The sequence below is a fragment of the Panthera uncia genome, chromosome F2 (assembly GCF_023721935.1).
Source record: "Panthera uncia isolate 11264 chromosome F2, Puncia_PCG_1.0, whole genome shotgun sequence".
NCBI lineage: Eukaryota > Metazoa > Chordata > Mammalia > Carnivora > Felidae > Panthera > Panthera uncia.
Genome location: NC_064812.1, coordinates 41,181,808 through 41,192,997, shown reverse-complemented (window position 1 = coordinate 41,192,997; position 11,190 = coordinate 41,181,808). Strand labels below are relative to the sequence as shown.

General features: G+C 42.0%; 1 long non-coding RNA gene across 1 annotated transcript; it reads left to right on the top strand.

Annotated features, from left to right (window-relative positions):
* Positions 1–2,723: 2,723 nt before the first annotated feature.
* On the top strand, positions 2,724–7,615 carry LOC125924958 (uncharacterized). The gene is made up of 2 exons (XR_007458631.1): positions 2,724–2,799; positions 7,526–7,615. It is a non-coding gene; the product is annotated as an uncharacterized LOC125924958 (long non-coding RNA).
* Positions 7,616–11,190: the final 3,575 nt, after the last annotated feature.

Below are 11,190 nucleotides of genomic sequence, written 5' to 3'. Positions count from 1 at the left end.
TCTTGGCTGTAAACTGGGGGTAATAATTGTGCTTAACCTCAGGGTGTTGTTGGGAGGATTAAATGATACAAGGTTTTTGATACTTAGGCCAGTCCTGGGCACCTAGTGGTCCCTGGCAAAATTAAAGCTGTTTACATCAGGAATGAGGGTATCTGCCTTGTCTCCATTGTAGGTGGTTTTTTTTGGATCAAATTAAGCATTGTTTTCAAAAGCACTGGGAAACCTGGAGATGGACATACATACAAGATGATTGTTTGGAAACACTTTTACTGTCTCTTTAAGGCTAAAATGTTTGCTTTCTGAAGGAGCATGACTTCCACTCAATATTCCGTTTGTTTTTCATGAACAATTTTGTGAGATATCATAAAAAATGTGAAATCAATAGTTTCTAAAAGCTTGTTTTTGAGAGCTTAAAAGGCAAGCTAGATTTCCAGGACATGCTCTATTAGTTCATTCCGTTCTATATTGTATTTTTAGCCAATCTATTTCTATTTATCTCTGTCTCTCTGTCTCTGTTTCTGTCTTCCCCCCACCCACTTTTTTCCTCTTTCCCTCTCTTCCTCTCCCTCTGTATTTCTTTCTGTCTCTCCTGACTCTCATATAAATGCCCACAGGCATCTCTCATCTTAAAAAATTAAGAAAAGCATCAGCAAGGGGCACCTGGGTGGCTCAGTCGGTTAAGTGTCCAACTTTTGATTTCAGCTCAGGCCATGATCTCATGGTTTGTGAGCTCAAACCCTGCTTTAGGCTCTGTGCTGACAGCTTGGAGTCTGCTTGGCCTTCTTGGGATTCTCTCCCCCCTCACCCTGCCTCTCATCCCCCACTCAAAATAAATAAACTTAAAAAAAAAGCATCAGCAAATAAAATCCTCCCTTTTTTCCCTCTCCATCTATGGCCCCATCTCTTCACATCCCTTCTGTCCAAATACCTGGGGAGATAATGGAGACTTTTTATTCCCTTATCAGTTCTATCCGAGGACATTACAGCTTTTCACATTGTACTATTTCTAAAATTGTGCTGTATCTTATGTGTGTTCCAATAAAATGTTTTTTATAGATGCTGAAATTTGAATTTCCCATAATTTTCACTTGTCATGAAGAATTATTCTTTCAATTTTTTAAAACCATTTATTGATGTAGAAACTATTTTGGGCCCCTGGGCCAATCAGGAGCAGGAATTCAGCCCTAGTTTGCCAACCCTGGGGCTTTTAAACCTGTCAAAAGAAATTTGCCAGCCAGGCAGAGGACAAGCTCTATCATGAGTATCTTAGCATCTGTATGTGTGAGAACTTGGCCTGACGCATCTGCTTATCAGATGTGCACTTCGCTGACTTATTTACTTAGATGGTACCTCACATGACTGAATTTTAACTCTAGATTCTTAATTATTACTTCACATCTTCAGAAAGATCACACAATGACATGGCATTGAAATGAAAGTTCAGAAGATGGCTTGCGCATGCCAGGTGATGGAAATGAAACAGTAGATATGGCCAAGTCCCTCAGAATACATCCCCAAATTTTCAAAATTCCGAAAAGCTAGAGTAATGGACACTTTGCCAAAAACTTCAGAAACGTCAAGGGGACCTAGAAAATGCAAGCAATTCTATGATTCATCCACAGACCTTGAACTTATACTCTTAATTTTATAGGTATTATAGAAGTCAAGGTCACAAGTCCTGGTTATGGAAGGTGGGATGCCTTTGCATAATCTTGCAAAACTGCCAATGGCCAAAAATAATTTCCAAGGCTCTTCAGATGTTGAATACAAAGCAGGCTTTGACTTAATTATAACATAACATAACATAACATAACATAACATAACATAATATATCATTAATATAATATAAAGAAGAAAGTGACATGTTGGTATTTTGACCAATGTATGCTATTGATAGTTGAAAAATTTATGTAATTTAAGCAGAATTAGAGTAAGGGGAGCGGTGCCTAGGAAGAAATATACGAAGGAGGTCACTTTCGGGGTCTGGCACAAGTGAGAGTGAGTGCCTCCTTACATTTTGTGTCCTAGGTACCTCACTTGTTCCACCCTAGATTGGCCCTGAGTTTAAATATAGCTTATTATTTCTTCCTCAATAGCTGAGAAATCCATGGTGTATCTTACAGTCCATGGTGCCTTAGAATCAAGGAAGCACAGTGGTTGAGGTTCTCCCAAGGGGCCGGGGTTCTGTCCCTGCCTCCTTATGGAGCCTCCTTGGCCTGGCTGCCTTGACGTATCTTTTCAGCTTGGGAGGCCAGTAGGCGCCCTAACTCTGTGTTCTCATCACACCCTGTGTTTATTGTTCTATGGGTCCTGATCTCAATGTAATTGTGTTCTCAAAATCTGTCTCCCCTCTAGACTATGAGCTCTTTGGGAAGAAAAACTCTTCATCTCTTTATTTTGCCATGGTCGATAGCCGTGTCTGGCAATACTCAGCGAATGCCAGGGCTGTGAGTGCATAAAGAAAACTGTTGAATGAGTAAACATTTTTCATGATAGAGGTCAAATAACGTTTAATGCTTGGAAGACACAGAGAATGCAAAATCTGACCTCGCAGAGCAAGTTGTTTTTGAAAATAATCTTCTTTAGTCTGGCCAACTTGAAATTATATCATGACCCTGCATTGGAAAATCTGAACTTTGACCTTTTCAGATGATGAATATGCATTATGATCTACCAACTCAGAGCAATGACAAAACTCTTGGCCTCCAAATGCTGTTGAGGGAGACAAGGGCAGCTTGAGATCAGGATTTGAGTAGTGGTGGTGTTATACCTTCTGTACATGGCCCAGTGGCAGAGTCGGTAAGCTATGACATTCTTTGGGGATGGAAAGTAAAATGAACTTCTTTGCTGGCGGAACTACTAATTTTTCTACTCTAACAGTTTGTATAGTCCCCTGGTGGCCTGATAAAATGTCCTCAGGGGCTAGGGGACCTGCTGGGCCAAGCCCTGCCCTTGCCTTCAGTCTAGAGCTAACCTGATCATCCAGATAAAGAGAATACATTTTTTTACTTTTTAAGACTCACACCTCCAGCAATTTTTTTTTTTTTTAACAGCTCAAGAAAGTTAGTCAAAATGGGTGCAGTACTTGAGAATCTTTGGAAGAAAGATGCCAGTATCTACATACTAGTGCATAATATAAGGCTGCAGGTGCATTGTATAAGTCTGCAAGCTGTTTAAAATCCCTCTTATCCCGGAACGCCTGGGTGGCCGAATTGGTTGAACACCTGACTCTTGATTTTGGCTCAGGTCATGATCTCATAGTTCGTGGGTTCCAGCCCTGTGTCAGGCTTTGCGCTGACAATGCAGAGCCCGCTTGGGATTCTCTCTCTCTCTCTCTCTCTCTCTCTCTTTCTCTGCTCCTCCCCCGCTCACTCTCTCTGTTTCTCTCTCTCTCTCCAAATAAAGAAATAAACTTATAAAAATTAAAATAATAATAATAATAAAATCTCTCTTGTCCCATTAAAGTGAAGATGCTAACTTCCTAAAGGAAGCAGGACTTCCTAATTTTGCTGAGATCCCGAGACAAATTGTCTGATTTATATAAAAAGGCATAACTTATACCTGACTCCAGTTTCCAAAATGTGACATTCAGAGCTGATAGCCTTCTCTGACCTACCCTCCCTTAATAGCCACAGAATCTCCTGTCCATTTTGTCCTGAGAATACTTTATATCTGTTTATATTGGCTTCTTCTAATTTGAGAAGTCCTGAGTTGGTAGCACTTACAAAAGTAATTATGTAAGCATGTATATTTATATTTTTTGGTCAGCAGGGTGGAGGCCTGGACAGAAATGGGGAGGTGCTGATGGCTGGAGAGATTCACAGCAAGAGAGAGAAGATAAAAATCCTATCTCATTCCCCCTTCTAGAGATAACTGCTGGCAGAATGCCATTCAATCTTTTCTAAAGGCATGTATTTAGAACATTTTGTTATAAAAATAATACCCAATTAGCATAGAAAATGAAGGGAAAAACCCTGTAATCCCAGTATTTAGATAACCACTGTTACCATTATGCTGCCCTTTGTTTTTCTGCCCTGGATATGAAGGCAAACACTGAACATGCATTACAGCTTATGCGTTTTCCCAAACAAAAAGCAGAGCACAAACTTTAATTGTCCAAGACAGAAATGATAGCACACAGCATATGCACACATATCCCACATTTCAAACTTATTTATAAACGTGGATGAAAAATATCAAATAAAATATTAGCAATAGAATATAACTTAAGAAATGTACTATGGCCAGGTGAAGTTCATCCAGGAGTGCAGAGATAACAATATTAGGAAATCTATTAATATAATCAGTCTTATATAAAAACTTCTTATGATCGTGATACTGAAAAGTCATATAAAAATTTATAATGTGATTTGTAAAAAATCTCAAACTGAATTATGCTTAATTAGACAGTCCTGTTAAAGTCAGAAAAAGAGGGGTGCCTGGGTGTCTCAGTGGGTTGAGCATCCCAACTCGGGCGCAGGTCATGATCTCGTGGTTCATGAGTTCGAGTCCTGTGTAGTGCTCTGTGCTGACAGCTCAGAGCCTGGAGCCTGTTTCGGATTCTGTGTCTCCCTCTCCCTCTGCCCCTCCCCTGCTCATGTTCTGTCTCTCTCTGTCAAAAATAAGTAAACATTCAAAAAAATTTTTTTAAAAAGTCAGAAAAAGACATGTGTCACTGTCATCTCCTTGTTAAAAAGCGCTTGTCAACACAACGAACAAGATTGCTAAACAAGATGTCTAACTATTGGAGGTAAGGAGGCAAAATAATCTCTGTTTGAAGATGATGTGATTGCCTACTGTGAGAATCATTAAAATATTTTTTTGGAAGTAACACTCAACAAATGGTGGCCATCAGTACTAGTAATAAAACTATTGGGGTTTTTTTGGTGGTGGTGGGGATTAAAAGAAGTAATGGATATAAAGAGTTGTCACAATGCCTGGTGCATACTTATACCAATACATGAATACACTAGTATGTTGGTTAGTACATACACACTACTTACTGTCATCACTGCATTGTTATCATTTGTGTAGCATTCAAGCATTCCACGTATGATCTTAAACCACTTGGGTGCAAAGGCATCAGTTATGAACTGTGGGCAGGTGCCACTGGGGCATCCCTGTCTGCCTGTGTAGTGTTGCCCACAGGGACCCAGGTGAACTTGGTCTATGTGCCTGGGCTCCACTCTAAGAACTGAGTCTCCTGCCTGGGACCTGTCTTCTCTGACTATAATACTGTGGGACCCCCCCTCCCGCTGCCCCCTATGGCTCAGGCCAGCCATAACCCTATCTCACCCTGCAAACCCCAACCCACTAAAAAGTAGGGTGAGAGATCAAGGGCTGGAGGTTCCAGTACCACCCAATTTTTCTGAGCTGTGGTACATGAAGCAAATCAGGTTACTTCCCAAAGTATCCCTTTTCTCATCCGTACAATAAGGTCAATGTAACTTAATCATCGATTCCTCTCAGGGCTGAATGCGGATCAAATGAGAGAATATAGAGACAACTTCTGGTGTGCAGTAGGCCTCTGACTAGGGTCACTTGATAGAATATAGGACACCCAGTTAAATTTGAATTTCAGATAGACAGCAAGTGAATTTTTTAGTATAAGTATATCCCAGATACTCATAGGATACACTTATACTAAAAAATTATTGGCTATTTATCTGAAATTCAACTTTAACTGGGGATCCTATACTTTGATTTGCTAAATGTGGCACCCTTACCCCCTAACAGATGTCAGTTCCCTTTCCTTCTTACCATCTGTAAGCATGATTTTATAACTCTGGCTGCCTCCCAGGTCACTGTGAGGATCTCATTAATTCCCATGAATGGATTCAACCAACAAAGCATTGTTGGGCTGGTACAGAAAGGTTTGTGAAGGGAAAGGAATACAGATTAACCAGGTTTCTGGCTTGGGCATTATGAAATGCCCTGAAAAAGGTTAAGTGCCATTCAAACATGAGCCGTTGGTATTGTAGTGACTATTTCATTTTTTTTGCAGGCCTCTTTTTGTTTATTTATTTTATTTTTTATTTTTATTTTTTTAAAATAAGCTTCACACTCAACACAGAGCCCAACACAGGGTCTGAACTTGAAATCAAGTTGAGCTGAGATCAAGAGTCAGACGCTGCTTAACCGACTAAGCAACCCAGGTGCCCCTACAGGCCTCCTTATTTTTTAAGTATTTTTTAATGTTTATTAATTTTTGAGAGAGAGAGAGACAGAGTGTGAGCAGGGGAGGGGCAGAGAGAGGGAGACACAGAATCCGAAGCAGGCTCCAGGCTCTGAGCTGTCAGCACAGAGCCCAACATGGGGCTCGAACCCACGAACTGTGAGATCATGCACTGAGCTGAAGTCAGACGCTTAACCAGTGGAGCCACCCAGGCGCCCCTGCAGGCCTCCTTTTAAACTGGAAACTCCAAAAGAATGGCATTTGATCTCTTTCAGGAGCTTAATGTGGTATCTTCCACCTCTCCTAGATCCCTAGGAAGCCTGACATCAGTGCAGAGGGAGGGCTCGGGTCATCAGAAGGTCAGGGGAGAAGCTGGGATTAGCACCTCCAGGCTAGCAAAGCCGCACCCCTCCAGCAACCCCTCCCTAGCTCTGCTCACACCTGTCCATGAGTCAGCACTTTATTCTAGGCCCTCTGAAGGCATGAACCCTCCTGCCTGCCCCACGGTAGAGATTCCTTTCTGGGCTCTTGAGAACGATAAAGTCAAAGAGCAGATTTTTGCCCTGGGCCACAACTTCAGATGTCCCCTGGGTGCTGTGTCGGCTACATCCCCTTCGCAGGAAGAGGCACAGCGGAGCCCAGGCCTTGTGCTGTCTACTCAACACCTCCCCAGTCCTGGTGGCCTGCTGAAGCCAAAAAAAGGCCTCCCCGTGTGGCCAGGTCCCTGTTGGGTAGGTAAAGTGATGAGCCACCTACCAGCGTCAGAGGACAGGGCGGATAAGTGCAGTGCACTTTCCTTCTGCCTTTTGGGGGTGCTTGGGGTGTGGGTGAGGCAAAACGGGTCAGTCATTTTAGGGAGGGAAGCACACCAAGCTGGGAGCTCTGCACAGACCTGTATCGGGTCAGATGACTTGCAGGGAGCAGCTCTCGCCCAGGGGAGAACAGAGCCCTGTAGACCAGTGCTGAGCTCTTGTGCACATACCATAACCCCATATGAGCACTTCTTTGTGCCCAGTTCCTTGTGCAAATTAGGTACGATGAACTGCCAGCTTCACCGGGTTGTGTGAGAAGGAACCAAAGCACTTAGTCTAGCACCTCGCTAATAAGACAAGGAAAAGCAACTCTGCAGTTGAGTTTAAGTGGTTTTCCCTGAGTAAGCTGAAAAGATTCCCCCATACCCTGCTTTCTACAGGTGTCCTGGGGATGGATGTCCTAGGAGACAGGTTCTTTCCGGTCCCTCCAACTACCTCTGGGAAGTGGTGTATGTGTGTGTCCGTGTTCAGTACGGAGGGGGTGATTATCTCACGGGCTCATGGCAAAACCACCTAATTCTTATACCTGTCTCTTCAGGTATGAAAACCTGTCCCTTCAGAATGCCAACCAGAAAGACAATGCCAAAGGAATTTTGTCACACCCAAGATGGGCCATTGATGGATTTAATGATGTCTCTGTCCTTAGTCCCAGGTGGGTTTGCATCTATGTGATGCAGGGACTAAATGGTAAATACTGCTTCCAGTTTGTACACTCACCAACATATAGACATGGAGAGAAGGTAGACCGATCTTAGATATGGAAAGAAGGAAGATAACACTTACTGGGTGCAAATGAGTGCTAGGTGTTCCGCAAACATCACTTCATTTAATCTTCATAAAATTCCATATCATAAGTAGGTCTTTAGTACAGTATTTTGTTTCTAAATTTATTTGTTTTGAGAGATAGAAAGAGAGAGCAAGTGGGGGAAGGGCAGAGAGAGAGAGAGGGAGAGAAAGAATCCCAAGCAGGCTCTGACCTGTCAGCACAGAGTCCAATGTGGGGCTTGATCCCACAAACTGTGGGATCATGACTGGAGCTGAGATAAGAGCTAGATGCTTAACTGACTGAGTCATCCAGGCACCCCTAATGGGTTTATTTTATTTTATTTTATTTTATTTTATAATGTTTATTAATTTGTTTTCGAGAGACAGTGAGCACGAGCAGGGGAGGGGCAGAGAGAGAGAGAGGGAGACAGAGAATCCGAAGCAGGCTCTGTGCTGTCAACACAGAGCCCAATGCAGGGCTTGAACTCATGAACTGTGATATCATGACCTGAGCTGAAACCAGGAGTCTGAAGCTTACCTGACTGAGCCACCCAGGTGCCCCTAATATATTATTTGTTTAAGTTTATTTATTTATTTTTCAGAGAAAGAAAAAGAGCAGTGTGAGCTGGGGCAGGACAGAAAGAGAGGGAGAGAGAGAATCCCAAGCAGGTTCTGCTCTGACAGCTGCCCAGATGCCCGTACCATAAATAGGTCTTATTAGTTTATAGAAGTGAGCTCCTGGGGCACCTGGATGGCTCAGTCAGTTGAGCATCCAGCTCTTGGTTTTGGCTCAGGTCATGATCTTGTGGTTCGTGGGATCAAGTCCTGCACTGGGCTCTGCGTTGATGGTGTGCAGTCAGCTTGGGATTCTCTCCCTTCCCCTCTCTCTCTGCCCCTCCCCCACTCGTTCTCTCTCTCTCTCTCTCTCTCTCTCTCTCTCAAAATAAATAAATAAAACAACAAAAAAAATGAAGCGAACTCCCAGAGTTTAAGCAGCAATGTCACATAACTTGTAAACACAACTTGTAAGTGAGAAGCCAGGATTCAACCCACTAAGGTGATTATGGCACACTCTCCCACTGAATCCAGGGCAGCCTCAATACCCTTCCAAATACAGTGGGTGGCTGTTTACATGCAGGATGGACCTGTGGACCAAGACCATGAGCCATTCTAGTGTTATCCAAGCTGCTTTCCGATTGGTCATTATAAGCTATTTGGGCCAGCTCAGGTGAATCTTAGGGCCCAACCTCCCCTGAAGAATACTGGTGCTGGGCTCAGAAAGGCAGCACCAGGTATATAACAGGCTTCCTGTGAAAGTGGAAGTGGATGTGGACCATTTTTTCATTATCAATGCATACCTTCAAGTCAATCATTGCCCTCTCCTCTGTTAAAACATCAGTACCAGTAAAATACCAGTAAAAAAATACCAGTAAAACATTTGGGATTAGGTGATAGCTGTACTTTCCTGTGAATTTATACTCTACCTCACTTTTTTCTTTGTCTGGATGGATACGCTAGAGTTTTCTGGCTCTCTGGGATATTGGTTAAATCCCAAGGCTTAGAATAATAAGTGACTCCCACCCCTACCACTTTCACCTCTGCCAACACACATGTATTTTTAAGAGAGGTGCTAGACCATCCACGAAGAGCTTGCTAAGAAGTATCCAAACTGGTCCTGCAACTTCTGATCTTGGCACATCACCCACCTCCAGCCTAGTTCCAAGAAAAGGCTAAAGATTGTTTAGAGAGTCAAGGATTTCTTTAATCAGAAAGAATGTGCAGGCCACTTGATGGTACTCCATTAAATTGTTTCTTCGGAGTGGCATACACTTCTAGAATTTGTTGGGGCCTGGGCTGGAATGTTTCCTTGGGGTCCAATGTGACCCGACACCTTGGGTGGTAGCCAGGCTTGAGGGACTTGAAAGTACCCCACCCCAATTTCTGCCTGTTCAGGAGAGGAGAACCCAGCAGAAAGTACCTCTTGGGTTATACCTTCAAGCAGGTACTGAGGAATTTTTGTAGAAAGTTAGCTGGAGAGGGCATCACCCATGTTGCCTGGATCAGAGAATGGGGCAGCACTGGAGATCCCCCGTTGGATCAGAGAGCCCACTAAAATACAAGAGAAAGGAAAACTTCCAAATTCATTCTATGAGGCCAGTATCACCCTCATACTAAAACCACATAAAAATACCACAAGCAAAGAGAACCATAGGCCAATATCTCTCACGAATATGCATGTAAAAATCCTCAACAATATATTAGCAGACTGAATCCAGCAATACATCAAAAAAAATCATACATCACAATCAAGTGGGATTTATTCCTGGGATGTAAGAGGGGTTCAATACTCACAAAATGATCAATGTGATATGTCACATCAATAAACGAAAGGATAAAAACCATATCATCATTTCAATAGATGCAGAAAAAGCATTCAACAAAATACAACATTCATTCATGATAAAAACCCTCAACAAAGTAAGTCTAGAGGGAACATACCACAACAGAATAAAGGCCTTACATGAAAAACCCATGTCCAACATCATATTCAATGGTGAAAAACTGAGAGCTTTTCCCCTAAGGTCAGGAACAAAACAAGGATGTCCACTCTCACCACTTTTATTCAACATAGTCCTGGAAGTCCTAGCCACAGCAATTAGGCAACATAAAGAAATAAAAGGCATCCAAATTGGTAAGGAAGAAGTAAAACTCTTACTGTTTGCAAATGACATGGTACTATATATAGAAAACCCCAAAGACTCCACCAAAAAACTACTACAACTGATAAATGAATTCAGAAAGTCACAGGATGTAGAATCAATGCGCAGAAATCTGTTGCATTCCCATACACTAATAAAGAAGCAGCGGAAAGTGAAATTAAGAAATCAATCCCATTTATAATTGCACCCAAAACAATGAGATACCTAGGAATAAACTTAACCAAAAATGTGAAAGACCTGTACTCTGAAAACTATAAAACACTGGTGAAAGAAATTCAAGACGACACAAAGAAATGGAAAAACATTCCATGCTCGTGGGTTGGAATAACAAATATTATTAAAATGTCTTTACTACCCAAAGCAATCTACACATTTAATGCAATCCCTATCAAAATACCAATGGCATTTTTTACAAAACTAGAACAATCTTAAAATCTGTATGGAACCACAAAAGACCTCGAATAGCTAAAACGATGTTGAAAAAGAAAAAACAAAACTAGAGGAATCACAATTTCTGACTTCAAGTTATATTACAAAGTGGTAGTAATTAAAACAGTATGGTATTGGCATAAAAATACGCATAAACAGAAAACCTAGAAATAAACCCACAATTATATGGCCAATTAATCTTTGAAAAGGAGGAATAAATATACAGTGGGAAAAAGACAGTCTTCAACAAATGGTATTGGAAAAACTGGACAGCCATATGCAAAAGGAA